The following is a 25,906-nucleotide window of genomic DNA, read 5'->3' on the forward strand; positions in this document are numbered from 1 at the left end:
TTATTCGTTGTTACATATGATTGACTGGACATGCGAATAATGATGAGATGACTTCTACAGCCGTGGCACGTAAATTAGAAAGTGGAAATGTGTTGGGGTTTTAGCATCACTCATCTCTCTTAGAAGTTTCATGGCAATAAAGTAGCAGTTATGATGCCTGTTGACCAAAATATATCGTGCATTTGAAATGCTGCGAAACTGCTGTCAGATTTTAAGTAGCAGTTAAATAGTTAATATAGAGCAGTTTAGCAGTCGAACTGCTATGATACGGCAGTAAGCAGGCCGAATGCAGATATAAAACAGAAATGCGGCTAATTCAAATGCTTATTGGTTACCTGGGTTGAGTTTAGATTCTGATGCCTGCGGGTACCGTTACACACTTCTTTCATCATACAAATCTACGATTTGTAATCTATCATGTCCAGCAAGTCCACTGAAACTTCAATAGACAGTATCAGATCAGTCCGGATATCATAAGTCATCCAAACTGTTCTTGAGTTGAGATCCTAAATTCTGCGAGTGTAACGGTAACTTCTATTCATTACACAAAGCTACGATTTGCAATCTATTATGCCCAGTAAGTCTTCTGAAAGCTCAATAGACAGTGTCAGATCAGCCGGGATATCCTAGGTTATCCAAACTGTTCTTGAGTTTAGATCCTAAAGTCTACGAGTGTAACGGTAACTCCTTTCATTATACAAAGCTACAATTTGCAATCTATTATGCCCAGTAAGTCTTCTGAAAGTTCAATAGACAGTATCAGATCAGTCGGGATCTCTTAGGTCATCCAAACTGTTCTTCAGTTTAGATCCTAAAGTCTACGGGTGTAACGGTAACTTCTATTCATTTTACAAAGCTACGATTTGCAATCCTTTATGTCCAGTAAGTCTTCTGAAAGTTCAATAGACAGTATCAGATCAGTCGGGATATCCTAGGTCATCCAAACTGTTCTTGAGTTTAAATCCTAAGTTCTGCGAGTGTAACGGTAACTTCTTTTCATTATACAAAGCTACGATTTGCAATCTATTATGTCCATTATGTCTTCCGAAAGTTCAATAGACAGTATCAGTTAAGTCGGGATCTCCTAGGTCATCCAAACTGTTCTTGAGTTTAGATCCTAAAGTCTACGGGTGTAACGGTAACTTCTATTCATTATACAAAGCTACGATTTGCAATCTATTATGCCCAGTAAGTTTTCTGAAAGTTCAATAGACAGTATCAGATCAGTCGGGATCTCCTAGGTCATCCAAACTGTTCTTCAGTTTAGATCCTAAAGTCTACGGGTGTAACGGTAACTTCTATTCATTTTACAAAGCTACGATTTGCAATCCTTTATGTCCAGTAAGTCTTCTGAAAGTTCAATAGACAGTATCAGATCAGTCGGGATCTCCTAGGTCATCCAAACTGTTCTTGAGTTTAGATCCTAAAGTCTACGGGTGTAGCGGTAACTTCTTTCATCATACAAAGCTACGATTTGTAATCGATCATGTCCAGTATGTCTTCTGAAAGTTACAGTGGTTGTTTTTATCAACTAAGCCTTATAACAGTAAGGAAGTCCATAATATTCCAAAAACAACGCTAATTTTGCCTGTAGTGGCAAAAGCTATTATCACAAGTGTAGACCTGAAGCTGTGGTCTCAGGGGTAGTGTTGTCGATCTGGAATATCTCAAAACTATCTTGAAATGACTCATGATATGCCAGGGGGATTAAAGATTACAATCTTAATCTTAAGTTCATTGTGAGAATAACTACTGGTACTATGAAGAGCTAAACTTCAGAATAGTTTGGCCGACTCTCAATGTCTCAGAGGTTCATAATAATATATAATAGACGTCAGGTTGATCCAGTCACCGTGGTTGATTATGAATTACTCATTATGACGTTACTATGACGTTACTCAGTATGTCAGGAAAAGCTGATGTTACGAGTAAAGACCTGAAGTTCTGAGCTCCAAGGTAGTTTGGTTGACCTAGAATATCCCTGTAGTGTCTTTGAATAACACTTGAGATTTCAAGAGCTTTGCGAATCCCAGCAGATTATGCAATACTATTATTTATGGCGAATACACATAAAGTTATTCTTGTAGATTTGAAGTACATAAAGTTGTTTTTGTATGTTTCGAGGACTTCATTATAGAACAGTTTGGACGACCCTGAATGTCCCAAAGGTTTATAATAAGATAGTAGACTTCAGATTGCTTCAGTTGATTATGCAACGTTACTCAGTATAACAGATATGGCTGTTGTTACGAGTGTAGATCTGAAGTTCCGAACTCAGAGATAGTTTGGCTGACCTGGAACATTCCCATAGTGCCTCTAAATGACATTTGAGATTTCGAAAGCTTCACGGATCTCAGCAGATTATGCTCTATGCTATTATTCATGGTAAGAACACATAAAGTTTTTCTTGTAGATGTGAAGGACTTCATTATTGAATTGTTTGGACGATCCTGAATGTCCCAAAGGTTTATAATATAAAAAAGTAGACTTCAGATTGATGCAGTAACCACGGATAAATATGCAACGTTACTCAGCATAGCATATATGGCTGTTGTTACTAGTGTAGACCTGAAGTCCTAAACTCCAAGTTAGTTTGGCTGACCTGGAAAATCCTTGTAGTGTCTTTAAATGCCATTTGAGATTTCAAGAGCTTCGCGGATCCCAGCAGAGTATGCTATGCTATTATTTATGGCGAAAACACAAAAAGTTATTCTTGTAGCACTGAAGGACTTCATTATAGAACCGTTTGGACGACCCTAAATGTCCCAGAGGTTTACAATAAGCTAGTAGACTACAGATTGCTCCAGTTATTGTGGTTGATTATGCAGCGTTACTCAATATAACAGATATGGATACTGTTACGAGTGAAGACCTGATGTTCTGAGCTCCAAAATAGTTTGGTTGTCCTCAAGAATATCCCTGTAGATTTGAAGTGCAAAAAGTTATTCATGCAGATTTGAAAGACTTCATTATAGAACAGTTCGGATAACCCTGAATTTCTCAAAGATTTATAAAAAGTTTATAATATTTATTTATAATTCAGATTGATCCAGTAGCCACGGATAAATATGCAACGTTACTCAGTATAGCAGATATTGCTGTTGTTATGAGTGTAGAACTGAAGTCCTGAACTGTAAGGTAGTTTGGCTGACCTGGAATATCCCTGTAGTATCTCTAAATGATATTTGAGATTTAAAGAGCTTCGCGGATCCCAGCAGATTATGCAATACTATTATTTATGGTGAAAACACATAAAGTTATTCTTGTAGATTTAAAGGACTTCACCATAGAACAGTTTGGACTACCCTGAATGTCCCGAAGGTTTATAATAAGCTAGTAGACTTCAGATTGCTTCAGTATCTGCAGTTGATTCTGCAGCGTTACTCAGTATAACAGGTATGGCTACTGTTACGAGTGTGGACCTGAAGTTCTGAACTCCAGGGTAGTTTGGCTGACCTAGAACATCCTTGAAGTGTCTCTAAATGACATTTGCGATTTTAAGAGCTTCGCGGATCCCAGCAGATTATGCAGTACTATTATTTCTGGTGAAAATACATAAAGTTTTTCTTGTAGATTTGAAGGACTTCATTATAGAACAGTTTGGACGACCCTGAATGTCCCAAATGCTTATAATAAGCTAGTAGACTTCAGATTGCTCAAGTATCTGCGGTTGGTTATGCAACGTTACTCAGTATAACAGTTCTGGCTACTGTTACGAGTGTGGACCTGAAAATCTGAACTGCAGGGTAGTTTGGCTGACCTGGAATATCCCTATAGTGTCTATAAATGACATTGTAGATGCCAAGAGCTTCACGGACCCCAGTAGATTATGCAATGCAGTTATTTGAGGCGAAAATACCTAAAATTATTCTTGTAGATTTGAAGGACTTCACACCTTCATAAAACACCTTTTGATGTTCTTGGCGAAGGCTAAATGAATACAAATAAACGTAACCCACATCCAAGTTCAGGTCTTAGAACAACTGGTATGTCAATTATTTCGTTTTTTACTAATTTCATGCTGTTCAGGATGCTCTAGGTTATCAATGAAGTCCCAAATACAAATATTGCCATTTTTCCCTCAATTTGCAACAACTTCGCCGAAGACAGTTATACTGGTTTGTCGAATGGTTGAATTTGTACAGCCGTTCCTATGTTAGGGTCATATGTGACCCCTCCGGTTCCAAAGGGTTAATGCCGGCCCAGAAACGTTTCATAATTCAATTTTCCTGTACTAACAGCACTCAGTTCATAGCTGTAGAAGAAGAGCTCATAGAACATAAGCTATACTTTGACCCATTTGAGATGTAAAGTCGACGAGAAAAAAAAACAGAGAATGAATAGGAATTAGTTTTCCTGTGGTTATATTCTTATTCTCGGAATGCATTGCACGATGTTGCCATTTGTGAACCAAAGAGTGTGCGGTCAATAATGACGGACAGTTGATGAGTATTGACTGCTGTTCTACACCCTTTTATTCTCCCCAACCCGTTTGACCGATCTTCTCTGCATTTCCGGTATTCTCCCTACAACAACATCCCACTACTGAAGCGAGGGAGCCAGAGCAGTACTTGATTGTGCAACAATTTAAATTTGCTCATTTTCATTGGTAGCTTTATCATTTAATTAAATAATCATAAAAAACGAATATGAGTCGTACGGCTGCTATGAGCTGCCAGGCGACCTGAGCGGAGGGAATCATTATCGTTATTAATGGTAATAGATAGGTTGATTTTAACTCTGCGATATCTGTGTTTTTTTTTCGGGCAACGATACCTACCAATTGTCACAGCTGAAATCGATTTGAATTCAAATTTCTGACGCGATAATGTTTCGGCTGTTGTATATTATGAATCTATCTAAGCAAGGCATCCCCTGGCAGGAAAGTGTTATCCAGTTGCCGGGCGTGTTTCCTCCGAACGGACGACGAGTGTTGGGATGACGGAGTATCTGCAAGGAACAACTATCCAACAGCTATTTGCATACTTTACGCCCCTTGGACAATGCTCTGATTCTCCGATTCTCCCGTGTGCACACGTACCTACTACACCTTCCTACCGCTCACTGCCAGCAATCCAACAACGCAACAACGGCCCAACGGGCAGACGGAATACGAACTGTTTTGCATTTATAAATTGTAATGATTTGTTTTATTTGTACAAGAAGTGGAGCGAGCGTCTCGAAATTTATTCCTCCACAATATGATAAATGTTATATACTTTGGAACCAAGAACCTACATAGCCGGTATTCAAAAATTAATTATAATTATTCTGAATATCTTTCCCATTGCCCATTCCCAGCGCTTTCTTGGGAGGTCGAGTTTCTGATTTTATGCTCGGTCCATAAGCAAGCCAGTCAAGGATTGAGGATAGTTGTGGTCACAATGAGCACAAGATGAGCTCGCCGGTATTTATTTGGAAGAGTTGCCAGTAGTATGATGAAGAAAGGCTGTTAAAGTGTTTGTAAATGAGTTGTTAAAGGTAGCCAGATATGAAATAAAATGTGGGGAATTGCTCAAGTAATCGCAATCGTAACTCTAAGCCTCATCCATGTCTTGCTTCTAGTTAAGTCCCAGGGCAATGGAGAAAAACCCGGGCCCTTAGACTAGTTACAAAATACTGTCAGATTAGAGAATGTGTTCTGCAATAAGAATTCACGTCCTTGAATTATCAGAACTTAAGAGTCCCTAAGAGGTCAGTGCGCAAATAGATACGTACACAGTGCTGAAAATTTCATTTCGTCATATCTAAATTCAACCACCTACAGCTCATTTCAGAAGCTGAACCTAAGAATATAGTATATGAAAAACTTGTGCTGGACCAGTTCTGCAAGAAAGTCACGGAATAACCACTATTTCTCGATTATTTAATGTAAATGTCACGGACAAACTTTGAAAAATGCCAAATGATATTCACCGTGAATATCATTTGGCATTTTTCAAAGGTAGCCCGTGATATTTACCTTAAATAATCGAAAAATAGTGGCTTTTCCGTGATTTTCTTGCAGAACTGGTCCAACCGCACAAGTTTTTCATATAACATATTCTTAGGTTCAGCTTCTAAAATGAGCTGTAGGTGGTTGAATTTAGATATGACGAAATGAAATTTTCAACACTGGATACGTATCATGTTTGTTTTCCTAACATCAAGTGTAGTCTTGGGTAGGCTATGTAAGTCCGAGTCTTTAACTATCAGCAAAGCAGAATGAATGCAATTTTAGAAACTGTCATCAGTAACAAAAACAGCAACAAAAACACATTCTTCCAGTAACAAATACTTATGCCTGAATCTTTATTACCAAAACACATTACCCCAGCTTGGCAAACTGGATGTCACTAGGGTTCGGTTTGGTAAATCTTACTCCGTAACGCAACACAAAAAGGCGATCTACTCTCGTTACAATCTCCGTGAAGATCGAGTATCTTTTAAACCCCCTCAACCTTTCATCCATCAGCAGGGGTCGCCTGACCTGACACCTTGGATTGGAGTTACCAGTTTGATGGACGGAACAGGTGGTCAGTAATGTTATTCTTAACCAATTGAGGCAACTGCTACCGACACTACACGTCTATCTAGCTAGGCTGATCGGGAAAAGAAGTTAACATTGATGGTTAACTTCTACTCTACACCAACCTGAACAGCCGAAAATCCAATATAGTTCTGGTCTTTACTAGTTAATTTTGACAAAGACCGCCAGCTAAGATTTGGTAGAGTAGCCTGGACAGGTGTAACAGAGTTAAAGTAAAAAAATAAAACCCGATACCCAACCCTATTATCATTATTGATTTCACCTAGGCAACAATCGTTCCGTGTCTCTGGGCCCTTACTAGCCAAGATATATCAGACGAGCCAAATTTGACAAAGACGGCAGGTAGAGATTATACCACCGGATAAACTAACCCGAGTGGATATAATAGGGACCCGAATACGATAACGAACAAGCTTCGGTGCGATGTAGGTCCTTCAATGTGATACGAGTCCAATTTAGCGCTTTTGAAGATTGACCACGCTAGCGATAACAACTATAGGAGAGCGTAGGCAAAATGAATCACGAGGTAGTGTAAAGTTGAAGAAAGGAAGGAAGTGTAAGATTGTGGGCCAAATATTGCTTGTATGGTGGTTAGTACTTGAATACTTATTAGATCACAGAGAATTAAGACCAGTTTGTTACAGTTTGCCACCCAAGTCGTAAAGAAAAGTGAACGCGCGGAAATTTCACAGCGAGCGTAGATAACTGCTGTGAAAGGTAAACCACATGGAAGAAAAATTCTCTGTATGGCAAAGTTAACACGAAGATATTTTTTTTGAAGGATTAACCCTTCAAAAAGGGTGCACCCCTAGGGTCGTCATCTGGACGGTGAGTAAATTGGACCGAATCCCCTTTCGGTTAACATCCAGTCCCCGACGCCGACGAGTTGACCTCGTCGGAGTTTATGTCACTCGCTACCACCAACGTACGTACCCCACCACGACCACAACGCCATCAAGCGGTCGAGTGCGGCAGCCACTGGGAAACGTTTCGCACCGCCGGCTAACGCCGGTCACGTTCGCCGAGGGAAACGACCACCACGCCACCAAACGGTCGAGTGCGGCAGCTACCCGAATAACGTTTCGCCGCGTACGGATAACGCGGCTACGGCACGCCTTCAAACGGTCGAGTGAGGCAGCTATCGTGGGAAACGTTTGGCCCATCCAGATAACGTCGGTCACGTCCATAACTGAAGCGGGAACATAACTCAACTCGGCGCTACGCAACATAGCCGAGATCGCAACCGTCGGTGGTGACGACGGAAGGACCACCCGACGAGAAAGGTTTGCCGGACTCTCCGATTAAACTGCATTCACGGACGCGTGAAGTGCCTACCGGATAAGCAACAGTGCACAGGTTAGATCTATCCGACTATATTCTATCCCTGTTACCCCTACTAACCCTACGGTAAAGAATTAAATCGATGTAAAAAACTGAAAGTGAATTCTGCCAAATATTGGATGTGAGGCACGTAGGTAGTATCGACACGTGGGAGATTAGAAAGAGAGCTCAATTGGAATTTGAACGCGAATTCGAATGATTGGTTTTTTTATGGTAAGTTAATTTGGCCATTCGTTAAGGATTCGCTACCACTTTGCCGCTAGTTGGAGTTGAATGAACTCGCCCTGACGTCTCAAAGCCGGGACGGGTCTTTCAGAAGTTCGCGCTTTCTTCACGGTAGATCAATCTACCTGGCGCTTAAGTGAAGTTAGTAATCATCCCTTTTCCACAAAAATACCCGACCCGTTACACAGGACACGGTTTTCCTTCTGACTTCAGCTAGATTGAGGAGGTACGCTTCAAGCGTCTGCTCAAACAGCGTCCATTCTGGAACCGGTCCAGTGAAAAACCGAGGAAGTGCTCTCAGAACACTTAGCTGAGAAGCAGACTTTGTCCCAGTTGAGACACTACGTCAATAGGAAGAGCAACTCATAAGGAATTCATTTTTAACTATCAATATATTCCGTAGTACCAAAAACGATCATTTAAACGATGTTGACCTTTATTTTTTGCCTATCTATGTGCTCCATTTACGGTAGAAGTACTACTACCGACACTTCATAAGTGGACGGTCATGGGTTTGATCCCAGCCCCGGCACTTGCAAATTCTCGTCAGTCGATGTGCGAAGAAGAAACGCAGACAAGCTCCCTCGTGTGCACCAGTGTGATGTGCTTTCTTTTCGATTATCGCATATTTCGCTGGTGATACATATAAATTGATGAGTTCGTTTCATGCTATTATTTTGTTGTGAAAGCTTAAAATACTATTACTCACCCATATCACAAAATGTTTGGGCAGTATGTTGTACTTTCACACGTTTTGACAGTCATCCCTGTAAATTTACCAATAAACATTGTACAGTTTGTCATTACAAGTTTCGGCATGAAGTTAGAATTAGAATTAGAATAAAGTTTCAATAAAATATACATTTACAGTGATAAGAGCCGCTTCTGTCCGCGTAGATTAGCACCACATAATCACTGGACACAGGGATGGATAAAAATTGGTGAGTTCGATCCATTTCATAATAATTATTTGATATGATGTATATAAACTGAAACATATTTTTTCGTGTATTTAGTTTGAGACGTGTTCAGTGAATAGAGATGAGGGGGGTTGCGACTTGTGTATTTGAATGAAGTTTATGCTTTCAAGTCATTGGATCTTCAAGCGTAATCTTTAAATTGCAAATCAAATTATTATGCAATACGGATATCTTATTCCTACATCCTTTTCCTCCCCTACTATCAATATAAAGAAAAACTTGACCTTAGAATACCTGTTTCACCTATTTTTCATCTCACTAACAAACCATTGTTTTATTGCTTTACATATATTACTGATAAGCAGATTCAAATATAGCTATCATAATTATAAATGATGTAATCCCGTTCTGTAGCCCTACTGAAACAGTGCACAGTGGTCCACGAACCAGATTTACGAGGAAAGATGCATTCAGCGCCTTCAAATGATTTTTTAGACAAATATGGTCTTCTACAAAGTTGTTCCTCAAAATAAGGCCCTCTTTCCAATGTATATGAAAATTAGGGTGGTCCATATTTCCTAAGAAATTAGAAACCAAACTTTTTTATTTGCAAGAATAGCTATATACCTTCTTTGGAAAAGTTGTAGATCTGTCAATTTTGAGCAAGTTTGCTGAAGACAGTTTTTTTGTAGCTTTAAAATTGACCAAACTAGAGATATATTTCTGAATAAGCTTAGAGTGATTCAGGAAAAACAGGTTTTCTGGCTTTAACTTTTTCAGTTTCAATTTCTCATCAAAGTCGTCCAGAAAGCACTTGTAGAGCATTTGAAAACGCGTCGTTTCGTGCGATGAGACGATTGTTATCTCTTTTGGTTCAAAAGTTATGAGCGTTTTTCTTCAAAAATCATAGTTTATTCAAAAAGCGATATTACGGGTTGGGGCAAAGATAAAAAATATCTTTTTCCAGCATTCAAAAGAAGAAATATTGTTATAAAACATATCAAAAAATTAGAGAGGTGTTATTTTTGTAACTCAAGAAAAAAATAGTTGAAAAGTGCCTATATTTTCTAGAAAATCATCAATATCTTTTGAACGGAATGACGTAGCAACATTCTCATTTTTGGAAGCTCTAAAAGTGGTTCTTTGACAACTTTGATGAGAAAATTGAAATGAACAAGATAAAGCAAAAAAAACTGTTTTGCCCAAATTTTGAGCATTTTCCCATAGTTTCATAGGGTGACGCTAGAACAAATCGTTTTATCGCTCTTACTTTTTTGTTTCAATTTTCTCATCAAAGTCGTCAAAGAACCACTTTTAGAGCTTCCAAAAACGCACATTTTCGTGCGCTGAGAATGTTGCTACGTCATTCCGATCAAAAGATATTGCTGATTTTCTAGAAAACATAGGCACTTTTCAACTATTTTTTTCTTGAGTTACAAAAATAACACCTCTCTAATTTTTTGATATGTTTTATAACAATATATCTTCTTTTGAATGCTGGACAAAGATATTTTTTATCTTTGCCCCAACCCGTAATATCGCTTTTTGAATAAACTATGATTTTTGAAGAAAAATGCTCATAACTTTTGAACCAAAAGAGATAACGATCGTCTCATCACACGAAACGACGCGTTTTCAAATGCTCTACAAGCGTTTCTTGGGCAACTTTGATGAGAAATTGAAACTGAAAAAGTTAAAGCCAGACAACCTGTTTTTCCTGAATCACCCTAAGCTAATTCAGAAATATATCTCTAGATCGGCAAATTTTAAAGCTACAAAAAAACTGTCTTCAGCAAACTTGCTCAAAATTGATAGGTCTCCAACTTTGCCGAAGAATGTGTATGGTTATTCTTGCAAATAAAAAAGTTTGGTTTCCAATTTCTGTGAAAATACGGACCACCCTAATTTTCATGTATATTGGAAAGAGGGCCATATTATTAGCAACAACTTTGTAGAAGACCATATATGTCTAAAAAATCATTTGAAGGCGCTGCATGCATCTTTCCTCGTAAATCTGGTTCGTGGACCATTGTGCAGTGGCTACGATCTTCAAGCTCGGCCCAGCTTGATCCAACAGTTCCTTATCGATGCGATCGCTCAACGAGCACTGACAGGTCACACTTTTCCTTGAGCAGATCCAACCCGATGCGGGCGTAATCATTTCTGGTGACGTAGACCTTGGGTTTCATGTCGAGGTAGCAGTGCGTCTGGGTGACCACAATCAACAGAGGAGCTGCCCGACTGTAGAGAACACTTTTGTTGAGTAATCCGAAGATTAACGCATTCCGACGTAGGCTGATCGCTCTGAAAAAGACGTACATTCTATGTATCCTACGTGTGTATTTATGACTGTTTAATCAGTCGGTAACATTTTCAAGCACTTCTGAAATCAGCTGAAATCCCAATGTAACGCTTTGAAACGCCTCTGAAACCCCTGAGCAGCTCAGATTAGAGCCTAAGAGGCACTTTAAAACCCCTCTGAAATCCCCTGAGCCCCGAAATGCACTGAAATGCCATAGAACGCCTCTAAAAATCACCAAAACCACCATGATACTCACTTGAGAGCAATGATCTCTCTGTAACCTTCTGAAATGCTCAGAAACGCCTTAAAACGCCTCTGAAACCCCATTAGGGGGCGTCCATAAATGACGTAGCTTTTTAGGGGGGAGGAGGTGTTCGTGATTTTGTGACGAAGTGTGACGATAGGGGGTAGGGGTTTATGATATGCTACGTAGCTTTCTACTAAGCCTATTGAAAAAAGTATTTCGTAATTGATAAAAAAATTACTGGTACTAGTATCATTATCCAGTAAATCAAAAAAAAAAATATTTTGCATTAATTGTTTATTTCTTCTTTCACATCAATGTAAATAACCAATATTGGAGATTAAAGGCAGCCTCATTCCATAAGACATGCAGCTATCGAACGCAACAACTGATATCTGAGAATATGGTTTCGAAATCCTGCGTAAAGAATAATGTATTATGTTTGCAGACAAAAATCAATTTCGCTCAAATGCTTTCCACGACCAATAGTTTGTTGCTTGCTATAGAGCACTGCACGCCGCAGAGGTTGCAAAGGTAATTTTTCCTAAATTTGGCATTATTCCAGGCAAGCTTGCTATTTGATGAAAACATTTGCGAAATGATGCGATTTGCTTTCGACAACGAATACGTTTTCACCCATCCTCGCTTTATTCAATCAACTTCCCATACGAGTAGCACACGAACGGACTCAACACTGATCAGCATAGTTGACTCTTCCTTTTCGCCGTTGAGCCGTTGCGTTCTAGCCAAGTATCTCTTTTCATCGCTTTCGATTCTTTCCGACAGCTTATCGCGAAGCATCGTTGGCTGAAAGCTTTATTAATATGGTATCGGTACATGCGAATGTTGCTTCTGTGTGCGTGTCGAGCGTTCGTGCCGTAGCTTCGCAAACCAACCTATTCGGTATGGTTCGGCTGTTATTGGAGGGATCTCTGAAGAAACCCCTGAAGGAATACAATAAGGAGGAATTTTCAAATGAAATCCCAGAGGAAATTCTTGGAGATATTCCAGAAGGAAGACCTGGAGGAAAATAAGGGAGAAATTGTCAAAAACGGGAATCCCAAAAGAAACTCCTTGAGGAATTCCAAAATGAACTGCTGTAAGAATTTTAGAAGAAACTCCTGCAGGGTCCTTCAAATATCGTGGTGAATTTTATTCAAAAGAAACCAATTTGATATTCTGAAGAGATTTATTAGTGAGCAAACTAATATCTTCGAAAGAGATCAGGCTAATATGGTATTTAACTATAATGGGTATAATGGGCATCAAGTTCCTGTTCTTCGGCATCAACCAGAACGATGGGTGGTTTATTGAGTCATTAGCTTTGGTGATAATCTCCACTGGCTGCAGCTATGACGGTCGGTTGTGCATAATTCCATTGTCAGATCACATCACCAACTCCAGCATCAACCTTGTACCCTACAATACTACCAAAATTTTCCTCCTAACAACGTTCGTCTTACTAACATACCTTCCCATCTTCGATAACTGTAAGGAAGTGACTTACCTACTTACTATCAGTCCTGGGTACCCACGGTGGTGCAGAGGGTCGAATTGAAAGATTTCCATCCTGGTCGATTGCCAGTCATCGCCTTGACCTGTGGCCAGGTCTAATTTATGTCGACTTGCTTGATTTCGTTGGTAAGGCTGCGCCGCCATGAGCCATCTAGCGTGCGCATCTTTTTCTTTTTTCTTACTCACTCTCATAAACACACACGAGAAAGATAAAAGAGGAGGTACTTGCCACCCCTTCTATCTCACTCCTTCTTGTGTTAATCGAAGAGAATGAGCGAGAAAACAGAAAAAGCTGTGCACGCTAGTGCATGAGCCTCTGGATCTGCCTCTGCTGCGATGACCTGCTGGGTTCCAATCTAACGCTTGCTCCACTTTCGCTCCCAAATTTCTGTCACTATCGGCTTTTAATGACATCGACGATGGAGCTCCACGTTGGAGATCCAATTGTGAGGCCACCATGCACGAATTATATACCGCAGACATCTATTGATGAAGACCTGCAGACGTTGAGTGTTCTTCACTGATACACACCAGGTTTCACTGACATATCAGCACAGATTTCACGTTCGAATTGAAAATTCGGATTTTGGTGCGTCGACTAATCTGGTTGTTTTTCCATACATTTCCTAAACTCGCAAAAGCAGCCCTCGCCTTCTTGATCCGTGCACCTATGTCGATCTTGGTGCCGCCATCGGCCGCCATTTGGCTACCAAGATATTGGAAGCTTTCAACATTCTCCACTGATTGCCCAGCTACCGTAAAGCTGGAAGGGTTGACTGTGTTTACATCCAACGATATGGTCTTGTTGGCGTGGATGGTAAGACCTGCCGCTAAGGAGCGATTGGCAAGATCATCGAGCTTACTCTCCATATCAGAGCGCCGTTGAGCTAAGAGAGCTACGTTATCAGCCAGTACGAAGTCATTTAGGTGCTCCATGGTAATGGGCTGCCACAGCAATCCACGATTTGGTTCACGGTCAATCGCACCTACCAGGATCTCGTCGATTACGATGAAGAAGTAGCTGGGATATTATACATCCTTGCCTCACTCCAGCAACAACCCGGATAGGATCTGACAGTTGTGCAGTACTCTGCACGAAAATGCCCTATACTGTGCTTCAATGAGGCCGATGATTTTCTCAAGGAGGCCCTTGCGCGTGAGGGCTTCTCACATGTTTCCGTGATTGAGATGGTCGAAACCTTTTGCGTAATCAATGAATAACAGGTAGAGAGACTCTTGGAATTCATTTATTTGCTCCAGAATGATACGGAGTGTGACAATCCTGCACGGAATCCTGCTTGCTGCCGTCGGAGAGTTGCGTCAATCTTCTCCTGTACCTGGTTAAAGATCACTTTGCAGAGGACTTTGAGAACGATTCACAGTAACATGATGCCCCGCCAATGGGGTACGTTCGGTGTAGTACTAGATTTGTAGTAATGAGCTGAATTTTTGTATGGTGAGAAGGTCAATTCTTCGTTTCTGCAATAATATGGTGCAAAAAGCGTGGGTATTATAATTTCTTGCCTAAATTGATGCTGTTTGAGCAAAACTTTGGATAACTATGCTGTTTAAGTTGCAAGAAATGGAGAAAACAACAACACTGTTACCCAAAGTTTTGCTCAAATAGCATCAAAATAGGCAAGGAATCATAATACCCACGCTTTTTGTACCATTTCATTGCAGAAACGGAGAATTGACCTTCTCACCATACTAAAATTTAGCTCATTACTACAAATCTAGTACTTCACCGATCTGTCCTATTATCGCATACAGTCAGGTCACCCTTTTTGGGTACCTTTACTAAGGCGCCTTGCATCCAATCAGCCGGAAACGTCGCAGTTTCCCATATATTGCAGAATAATTGATGCAGTAGTTGTGCACATACTACGGGGTCAGCTTTGAGCATCTCAGCTAATACGTGACCGACCCCTGGGGCTCTATTCGATTTCATGCTACGGATGGCTGTTTCTACCTCCTGCACCGATGGAGCTTCGGTGTTGACACGGGTAATGCGTCGAACCCTTGGCGGATCATGCTATGGTGTTGATGGCGTGACCGACACTTGAAAAAGGTTTCCAAAATGCTCGAACCAGCGTTTCAACTGGTCAGCCGGGTCGGTCAGTAACTGTCCAGACGTGTCTTTCCCGGTCATTGTAGCATTCATATTGGTCCCACTAAGGCGACGTGAAACATCGTAGAGGAGACGGATATCGCCAGTGTTTGCGGTTTTCTCGCCTTCGTCGGCTAGGGAGTCCGCCCACGCTCTTTTGTCCCGTCTACATGAGCGTTTCACTTTCTTCTCGAGAGCCGAAAAGCGTCGACGGGTTACGGCTTTGGCTCCTCGTGTTTTCGCTCGCTGTATCGTGGCTTTGGCGTTCCTTCGCTCCTCTATCTTCCTACAGGTACCATATATCGCCGGTGGCGATGAAGGCATTCTTGATGGCGCTCCGTTGATCTTCTACGCTTCCACCTTCTGGAATATGTGCAGCACGGTTCTCTAGCTCCTCGTTGAAGGACCTTTTCACAACAGTGTTTTCCAGTCGGCGTGTGTTGAACCGGCGCCCGATTTTCTTTTCCTGTCGATGGATCCTTGAAATGCGCAGTCGGATCTCGCCGATTAAGAAATGATGGTCGGACGAAATGTCGGTGCTACGTTTGTTCCGCATATCAAGAAGGTTCCGTCTCCATTTTTGGCTGATGCAGATGTGGTTGATTTGATTTTCCGTGACGCCATCACGGTAAACCCATGTCACTTTGTGCACTGGTCGATGAGGAAAGAGCGATCCCCCAATCACCATGTCATTCTTGTCACAAAGCTCTGCAAACATCTCTCTGTTTTCGCTCATTTCTCCGAGACCATGGCGTCCCATGACGTGCTCATAGTCCGAGTTGTCGGAACCAACCTTCGCGTTGAAGTCGCCCATGAGGATCTTGATATCACCTTTCGGAATCTTGTCCACGACAGCATTCAGTTGAAAGAGTTCTCTTTATCTTGCAATTCGGCAGCATCGGTTGGCGCGTAACATGGGATCATAGTGAGGTTTCGAGCCCGTGTTCTGAATCTGCCTACAATTATCCTCTCATTCCCACTTCACGAGCGCTGCGTGGGCGTGAGCGCTGAGCAGGAAACCAACTCCACGGTCGTGAGGAGCGTGTTCACCTCATAGGCCAGAGTATAGCAGAATTTGACCCGACGCTAACACAGGTTCTCCAAAGTTCGGCCAACGGACTTCGCTCAGTCCTAGTATCTTAAGCTTCATACGGCATGCCTCATTGGCTAGTTGTGCCAGTTTAGCCTGCTGGGCTAGGGTCAATACATTCCAAGTTCCAATTCTTGTCCGTTGTTTCGCGCTAAAAGTCGTTGTCGTTGAATCAGTTCGTAATCTTTCATTTTCGGTTTCTGTAACTGTTTTTGGGTTTCGGATACAGTAGGTTGTTGGCCTAGGGTCCCCTATCCACCGTGGAAGAGCATTTTATACTCAGCCGCTGGGATGCCAGAACAGACGCTGTGTTTGAGCCGCACCTCCTTGGTGAACAGACGCTCGAGACGCACCTCCTCAATCTAGCTGAAGTCAAAAGGACAACAGTGCCCAGGCTGCACTACCAGCTAAGCACACAACTCTTAGCTGGCGGTCTTTGTCATCGTTTGACCCGTGGAAGCATGAGGTAGGAACTTGTGAGGACCAGAGCTATGTTAGACGCTCTCCTTTTCGACTCACCGTGTTGTAGCCATAAACGTAAGTAATTTTGAAGATGTTTCTCGATCGGCTTCATATTTAATGACCACGAAATGACTAAAGAGGAAGAGTAAAAATGAAAATGTTTGGTTTGAATATTGAGTGCAGAAATAATCAAATTCGTGCTGTTTTCAGTCAATGACTTTGAACATGTTGTACCCTGATAGCATTAGTTTATGAAGGTCACTAGCGATACCAGAGTTAATTTTGCACCCACTTTGTGTGATAGCGTCACGTGACGCATCGCGAATTCCCCATACGATTTGACAGCCCCATTCGTTGATTCTCTGTGTAATTTCGGTTTCTTTGGTCAATCACGGAGTAGCAACTACGAATTGTGATATACTCATGATCTCATGACCATGTTTGTAAAAGAAAAAGAAATGCAAAATACACTAAAAACCAATGACACAATCTAACTACATATAAACTTTCCATTTATCTGGCAACCTCATCCTAAGGCTGAAGATAATGCTCTTCATCTTGGAAGGATAGCCCAAAGTAGGTACATACCAGCATATTCAACACCTTCTACCACTACGCTCCATTTGCAAGCACCGATGATGCTGCTGGCTGGACTCCTGTGCTATTATCATTATGAGCGAAATACCGGCTCATGTACCTTCAACAACGGAACGGACGACGAACGTCGAGCGAGCGGTGGGGGTAGGTAGTTGGTTGACGGTTCTTGCTGGAGTGTGGTGTTTGATACAGGCTGTAAGGGAGAAATTTTCCCATTCCATCAAAAGATTCGTCCGACCAGCTAACCGACGGACCAGAACTAGACAAGATAGGAGCGACAGCGTATCCAAGAGACTGATGAAATTGCCTTGGTTGTTGGTGTTTTTGTTTATAATTTTACATTGCAAGCCAAAATGGTGCTGTTCGAGTTTGTGCATAATTATTTTGTTAAAAAATTATAATTGAAATCTGATTTCCAGTTGTACAAAAAACAATCTTCAATTGAACTGTTATGAGTGGATCATTATCGATTTCTTCGTGTGTTGAATAGGTAACAAGAACTTCCAATCAGTAAGGCGCCAAATTCAGCTTAATGTATAAGAAAAAAAGAAATGCATGTGTATATACCTTTTGTTTACAAATTATTTAGAAAAGGAACGTACAATGAGCATTCAATCTTGCTTTTTCAGAGAAACGGTGTAAAAAATAGCTGGACCATGGAAAACAGCAGTAAGGCAAACGTTGTTGGATTGAGATGAAATCTCCTTAACTACGTTTACATGAATATTTAAATATAATTTAAATTCTTCACACTAGGTATACTCCGAAAAGCCAATACATTTTGTCCAATCAAGATTTTACGCATCAACTTAAAGATAAATTTCTCCTACACCCTATTTGAATGCGTTGATACTTTTTGTACCCCCAACCGCTTTCATCACCTCCACTGTCCAGCTTATGCAATTTGGTTATCTCCCATTTTTCCTTGACCTCCCAGAAAAACGAAACTAGGCTCGTACCCTGAAAATGCAGCACTGCACCAGGAAGACCGAGTATTATAATAACTGAATTTGAATTATACGAAATGAAAATCTCTAACATCTCCAATCTGGTCGGAGCAACTACCCCCATACCATCGCCTTTCAGTTTCGGTGAAGGTAGGAAGGTACCAATGACCAACGCACACTATATCTCGTTTCACAACGCTCGACTCGTCGTTCGCCCAACTTGCGCCTGCCCTACTGCTACTGATCATCATCATCTTTGGTAGTTGCTCAAACCCTGCAACTATACCTTCGTCACCCAACTGCTGGACCAGCAGCAGGCGGGATGAGAAGCCGGAGTTAATCCCAATGGCTCTTGCGTTTCGACTTCTTCCTGCCTGCCAGAGAACACCGGCGTAGAAAGGGCTGGGCATCTTCCATGGAATCCCCCAGAATGTGCCTACGTCTGCTCATGGCCCCATTTCAGCATTTGTTTCGAGTAGGTACATGTGTCTCTGCTACTGCTGCTTCTGGCCCAAGTCCAAACCAGCCGTCAATATAGAGGTAGTCCGGATAGTTTTCCCTAACTCTTGTACCATCATCGCTTTCATCCATCTATCTATCCGACGACGGAGAAACAGCCCCACAGTCGGGCATCCTCCCACAAACACCCTCAAAATTCTATTAAACTGTACACCACATTAGCATATTCTAATTTTGTACTCTCTGAATTTGAATATAATTAATTAATTAAAATAGATTTACAATTCTGTGGTCTGTGAGGCTGAGAACTTGCTATGTGCCTAGCCTGCCTACGACGGACGGACACTCTGGGCTACACTTGGGAAGAAGAATCGTTCGGCTCACATACATACAATGTGCTTGCTAGTGCATCACCACCGACCGGCACCATCGTCGTCTACATGAGAAGAGAGAGGAGGTTGGTGATCCTTTTCTTAGTTTGCTTTTAGGACTTGGACATTATGGTGGTATGTACTATTGGCACCCATCATGGACACTAGCGTGGGTCATCGGAACCGTTTTCTCAGATCAAAGCTTTTTTGGTTCCGTTTCGGGTCCCGAGTAATCTGTTCAAAATTTGAGCTCGATCGGTTGTGTCTACACTTTGCGCATTGCAATTGATATTTGTATGGGAAAACATACTTTTTTGCATTTTTGCCATAAGTTGAAAAAGTTTGTCTGAAACTTTTTAACCTAGCCTAGGATGTTCTGAAAAACTTTGTTGAAGACCGCAAAGCGATCTGATGCTTATGAAAATAGTTATAACCAACGAACCGCATGCATGTGTTTATGTTTTAACATGTAAAGGAATAACAATAGCAACAAAATCATGCTGTTTCGGCAAGCAATGCCAACGCTATAAGTTTTTTCATAAGAATCAGATCACTTCGCGGTCATTGACAAAGTTTTTCAGGACACCCTAGGCTATGTTTTCACTTTATTGGTTACATGGTTTTAGAAAAATTCGAGCATGTCATGAGAGAAATGCAAAAAAGTGTGTTTTCCCATGTAAAATTCCATACAAATTTTAAACGCGATGCGCAAAACGTAGACATAACCGATCGTGCTCAAATATGGCACACTTATTTGGGTTCTGAAATGCTATCAAAAAAGCTTTGATCTGATGGGATACCATTGAATTTTTCTATTTTCCATATAAACGATGACCCACTCTAATGGACACATGAACGAGTCAAGATTGAGAAAATCCGATGTTTTATAACAAACTGCGTTACAGTACTGACGGATGGTTCGTCAGTCATTGGTGTGAATAGTGATGCCTTTATTGATCTATTCGAATTTAAGAATATATACATCGAATGCTGATCACCCTTTCGGGACGTAGCGCAAAACAGTGAAATTGTCATATAACAACAAGTATAAGTAATGGCAGAACTATTGAAACAGTTTACAACACATAAAACAAAGTCTTAACAGGTGAAAAATATGCAAAACTGTTACCGCCCAACAGCACAATTGTGCTGGTTCGTCATGAAAGGGATAACGTAGGAAGTGCTGTTTCTAAATTTCTACCTTACAGCGCTGAACGCCATATGAAAATTACTTCGGCAATACGTGTTATGCCTATTATATTGAAAAGTTCGTAATCTTGTAAATAATTCTATAGTTACAGAAGAATGGGAAACGATTGCTTTCAGGAAAACCGCCACAAATTCCTTCAGGGTTATTTCTAGTATTCATATATCCCTTTAGAATGTATTCCTGTCCATGCATTTCCTTGAAACTTTCCGCACGAATTCTTCCACGGTTTCTTTCAGAAAATCCACCAAGAATTTTCCTAAAGATTTTTTAAAAAGTTGCTCAAGAAAATACTCAAATGACTCCTCTACGAACAAGTTCAAGTTTTTCTTTCTGCAAATCTATCAGAAATTCATCTTTAAATTGATATTCCCTCAAAGATATAAAGTCAAACATACGTGACCAAATACAAACTACACAATTACAATTACAATTACAAATTTCAGGAATTCCTCCAAAAAAATTTCCTGGGATTTCTTCAAAAGCTGTTGAGAAATTACTCAAAAGATTCTTCTATGAACTTTTTTAGATGTTCCTTCAGACATTCCTAAAAAAAGCAAATCTAGTGGACATTTCTTTACAGTTTGATACAGGAATTCGTCCAAAGATTGTAGCAGGAAATCCTTTAGATATTTCTGCAGGAGTTCAATCAAAGATTCCTTCGGAGATTCCAGCAGTAGATCTCTCTTCAGCAAATCAGATTTTTTTTTATTTCAGAAATTCTTGTTGGGATTACTTCAGCGGTGCCTACAGGTATTCTGTATTCAATTTATCCAGGAATCAAAAACTATTACTTAGCATTTTTCCATAAATTCCTCTTTAAAATTATAAAGAAATTCCACACGTCCTCCAAGGATTGCTTCATAAATCCCTTTTGTTTGGGATTCTTTCAGTATTTTTTTCCGATTATCCTATGAGGTATCTCCTGAGATTCTCCGAGGATTTAATTCAAAAATTACTCCAGGGCAATTCTCCAGAAATGTTTCAAGAAATTCAAATAGGAATAGCTTTTGATGGTTCTCCAGTACTTTCATATTTTTAATCAGATTTTCTCCGAAAAACTTCATTTCTTCAGTTTTTTTTTTCAGTGATTCCTTCATCTAGTATTTTTAAACTTCTGCAATGTTTCCTTTAGAAAGTTTTTCAGGCATGACTTTCGAATTTGCTTCTGCGATTTTTATCTAAAAATCCGTTCAGGAATAATACAATAATTATTACTTGAAATTCCCTCAGAGGAGAGATATTCTAGGGATTCCTTCAGAAAATCCACCAGAGAACCCTTCAGAAATTTATTCAAGAATTTCTTTGAAAATTCCTACACTTGATTTGTCTGCAATTCCAGCAGAAAGTCCTGCTTATTTTTTTTGGAAGCTGTTTTGAACTGTTTTATGGATTTCCTTCAGAGTTTTCTCAAAGGTGTCCTTTAGAAATCTCTTAGGCATTTTAATTCCCCAGAAATTCCCTCAAAAACTCATCCAGTAATGTTTCCAAGAAATTACTTCTAGACTAGACTTCCTCCAGAAGTTTCTCATCAAATTCTTCCAGGAATTCCTCTAAAAGTGTCTGAAGGGTGTCTTCATGAAATCCTAGCGAAAAATTCCCTGGAAGAATCTGTGAAGGACTTCCAGCATATGTATCCAACGGAATTCCTGCCGGAAACTCTGAAGGATTCTTGAAGGAATTTCTTAAAATTCCATGGAAGATTTTTTAAAGAAATCTCTTGCTGGAATTCCCAGAGAAATCCTAATAATATAAAAGGAGTTATTGGAGATATTTCTTAAGGACTTCTGGCCTAAATTTCGGTAGCAAAACGTTGATGATTTTTTAGAAACAATCCCAAATATAATGTTTGAAGAAATCTTCAGTGGAAAACCTGACGTTTTTGAAAGCATCCCCGGAGGAAGCATCTGGAGGTCCTATCACACAAAAAATTCTAAAACAATTCCAGAAGTTATTTCTGAAGAAATTCCTGAAGATTTTTTTTTTATTATTATTCCTGTTCGGGTTTGTCACTGCGACCAGTTTTTAGATCTATTGTGGCATTACCCGTATCCTACTGTAGTGCATGTCGCATTACTCAATTGCTATTGAGATGCAATAAAGTATCTATTTTGATACAGTTTTTGTTTTGTTTCCTTAGAAAACAAAATAAGAGTACTGGTATTGACCATGCAACGGAAACCTAGCATCACCCTTGTTTTACTGCTAATTTCTCACCAGTAGGAAGTTTAGGGCCCGGGTTTTAACGTAAGCAGCAATATCATTCCAATAATGGAACATGTGTTCAGTAATAAGGATTCTGGTATGCTCCATGCATACTAGCACCTACCAGTCTTTGAAGAGTTAGTACATACATTGATCCCTAATCCGATTTAATTTCCTTTGCATTGAATTTAGCCTCGGATGGCGAGATTTTCAACTACTTGCAAAGTAAAATAGTTAACTTAGTTTAATTCAAAAACTGGAAACCATCAAGATAGCAGTAACAAGAACTAAATACTATGATTCCTTGAATTACCAGAACACATATTCCAAAATTGGAAAATAGGACGACACTAGATTTTGGTTTGGTACATCTTTCGCCGCAACGTAACCCAAAAAGGTGATTTACCCACGCTACGAGCTCCGTTAATGATCGAGCATCTTTTGAACCCCCTCAACCATTTATCCATCAGCACGGGTCACTTGACCCCTTGGATTAGGGTTACCTTTTTGGTGGACTTTCACCCCCGCAACAGGTGGTACGTAGTGCTCTTGTAAGCCGGCAGCTACATGGGCATTCCTGGATGATAACCTGGACTCTGAAGAAACTTCTTAGAAAATCCCTGGTGGAATACATAAAAGAATTACTTGAGAAATAAAATTCTCGAGAAAAATATTCTACATTCTCTAATAAGTAGATTTCACTTCAGTGTGATTTCCAGGAAATTCTTTTAGAAAAGACGTGATACTGAAGGAATACCCTTTAGAATATCTGGAGAATAGTCTTGAAACATTTCTGTGAAATTTCTGAATGAATTCCTCAAATAATCTGTGAAGAAGTCCTGGAGAATCTTCTAGAAATATACATGAAGAAATACTCGAAGGAACACCTCACGGAATCTCTGTATGTGTTTATGCAGGTATCCCTGGAGAAAACCGTACTGCAATAATTGCAAATAGCAACGCAAAAATCTCTGGAGGATTTTCTGTGGGATTCTCTGAATGAATTCTTTGTGAATCGCTGGGGAAATTCTAAAGAAATCTCATGAAAATTTTCTGAAGAATTCGCTGGAAAACTTTCTAAACTAATATTGATAAGCATTGCTGGTGGAGTTTCAGGAAAAATCGATGAAAAACTGGAAGACATTTCTGATGTTTTTTTTTGAATATCTGAAGGTAGCTTTGGAGAAATCACTTGATGAATCCCAGAAAGAGTTTCTGAAAAAATCACTGCAGCATTTTCTCAAAGAGTTCGAGGAAGGTTTTATAAACAAATACTCAAGAAATCCTTGAAGCGATTTTGAAATGAATCCATAGAAGATTTTCTAAACGAATCCTTGGAGAAATTCGTCTCTGAAGGAGTTTTGGAATGAATCCCTAGATAAATTTCAAATGGAAATCTTGAAGATTTTATAAAGAAAACTTTTGGAGAATATTCTCAATGAGTTGGAGAAATCACTAAAGGAAATTCTTAAGATATTTTTGAACTTTTGATATTCTGAAGGAATCACTGACAGAATTTCTTAAAGAACATCTTGATTAACAGTTTGTTTGTCTGAAGGAATTGTTAGATAAATTTCTGAAGGAATCCATGGATGCTTTTCAAAATTAATAGTTAGAGAGAAATTTTCTCAAGTAATTTTCTTAAGTAGTTTACAAAAAAAAACACATAAAAAAACATTTAAAAAATTCTGAAGTAATTTATGCAATATTATCTAAAAAAAAACTTTTGATAAATTCTGGAAAATTTTGAAGAAAAAAAAGGGAACAGAATTCCTGGGGCAATCTATGGAAGAATTCGTGGTAGTATTTCTCAAGAGTTCCTTAGAGATTTTCTAAAAGAATATCTGGAATATGTCTTTCAATACGAGGAATTTCTGAAGGAATCCTTGAATTTAGTCCAAATATATTTTTTGCACGTTTGAGGATATTTTTAGGAGGATGTTTAAGAGGATATTTAAGAGGGCACAAAAAATCACAATGAATATGATTTTCAATATCATAGAGGAGGATTTTTAAACGTATGAAAACGCACAGAAAATTGTAGTATCCACATGAATTCTAGTTATACGTTTGTAGGAGGTCTCAAACAGTTTTGAAAAAAATCACGGAACAATTTTATTAGATCCAGAAGGGCAGAATAAAAGTTTCTAAATGTTTTCTAAATCCCAGAAGCTTTCAAGCTTCGATTAAACATCTTGAAAATTTTACAACTAACCTTTGGTAAGCACTTTTTGAGAAATTTAGCAAAAAAAAATGTTTAACTAATCACGGAAAAATGGACAAATAATTTAGACACCTCGAAAATTCTGAATTCTAAAATTTTTTTCAGTAAGAAAAATCTATTTTCAGTTATGCTAAAAAAAGAAAAAAAAATAGCACATTAATGAACTCTAATGAAATGTACATGTAGATAAGTTTCGTAAAAATTTCAAATATATTTTTCATGCTGTTTTTAAGCAGTCTAAGTTAAATTTAAAAAAAAAGTACTCATGCAAGAAAACAGCAAATAGAGGGGTGTCTTGGGAAATTTCAGAAATTCTCATTGAATCAAAATTATGTACGATCAAAAATTTTGAAAACTGCTTTTTCTGGAAATTTTGAAAACAAATCTGGAGGAGTATCAAGTTGTTGAAAAACTCACGTGGACAAATTTGCAAGACGCGACCTTTCCCAATTTGAATAAAATTTTGTTGAAGTATGATTTTTTTTTGAAAATGATTTTTATGTTATTTGCAATATCAAACTTTTGAAAAGGGCGTATGAAAAAAATTGTCTTCTGTCCAAAATTTAAACTCGAAAACGGTTTGCCTAGTTTTCACCGTCTATATACCAACTTGATACTTGTTTGCGCAATGCGTATGCAATCAAATTTATCATTTTCTTACCAACTCTTGCCTGCTACCTTGAGTAGAAAATGTACGATAAAACCATAAATGTTTCCAATTATAATCTCATGCAGTCCATAAACTAGAAAAAGGAATGGTCAAATGCTTCAAAAGTGTTCGAAATCAGATAAAAATAAAACTTTTGTTTTGGTTCAGTGAATTCTACAAAGTTTAGGTGTCTTTTGGTAAAATTTATTAGATTCATTATCTCTCAAGAAATGAGATAGAATATTCAATTTTTCAAAAAAAAATATTGACGTTTGATGTTTTCAGTAAAGTTGTAGCCCATGACAAGGAAATATATATGTCGTAGAACATGTCAAGGCTCCATTTCTTACGGTTTTCGAGGTATGGAGCATTATGAAATACCCCTAGATGAAAACGTGTATAAAATACCCCTAAAACTAGATTTTCCAAAGTAGCTTAAGTAGCTCATAACTTCATACAGTTTTGTGGCCTTTTTTATTCTTGTATCAGAGGCCATCCATTAAGTAGGT

The 25,906-nt window shown here is 39.4% G+C and overlaps 1 long non-coding RNA gene across 1 annotated transcript; it reads left to right on the plus strand.

Annotated features, from left to right (window-relative positions):
• Positions 1-6,734: 6,734 nt before the first annotated feature.
• LOC109432303 (uncharacterized) lies at positions 6,735-7,546 on the plus strand. The gene is made up of 3 exons (XR_009999485.1): positions 6,735-7,119; positions 7,174-7,246; positions 7,311-7,546. It is a non-coding gene; the product is annotated as an uncharacterized LOC109432303 (long non-coding RNA).
• Positions 7,547-25,906: the final 18,360 nt, after the last annotated feature.

This window comes from Aedes albopictus, chromosome 3 (assembly GCF_035046485.1).
Source record: "Aedes albopictus strain Foshan chromosome 3, AalbF5, whole genome shotgun sequence".
Classification (NCBI taxonomy): Eukaryota; Metazoa; Arthropoda; class Insecta; order Diptera; family Culicidae; genus Aedes; species Aedes albopictus.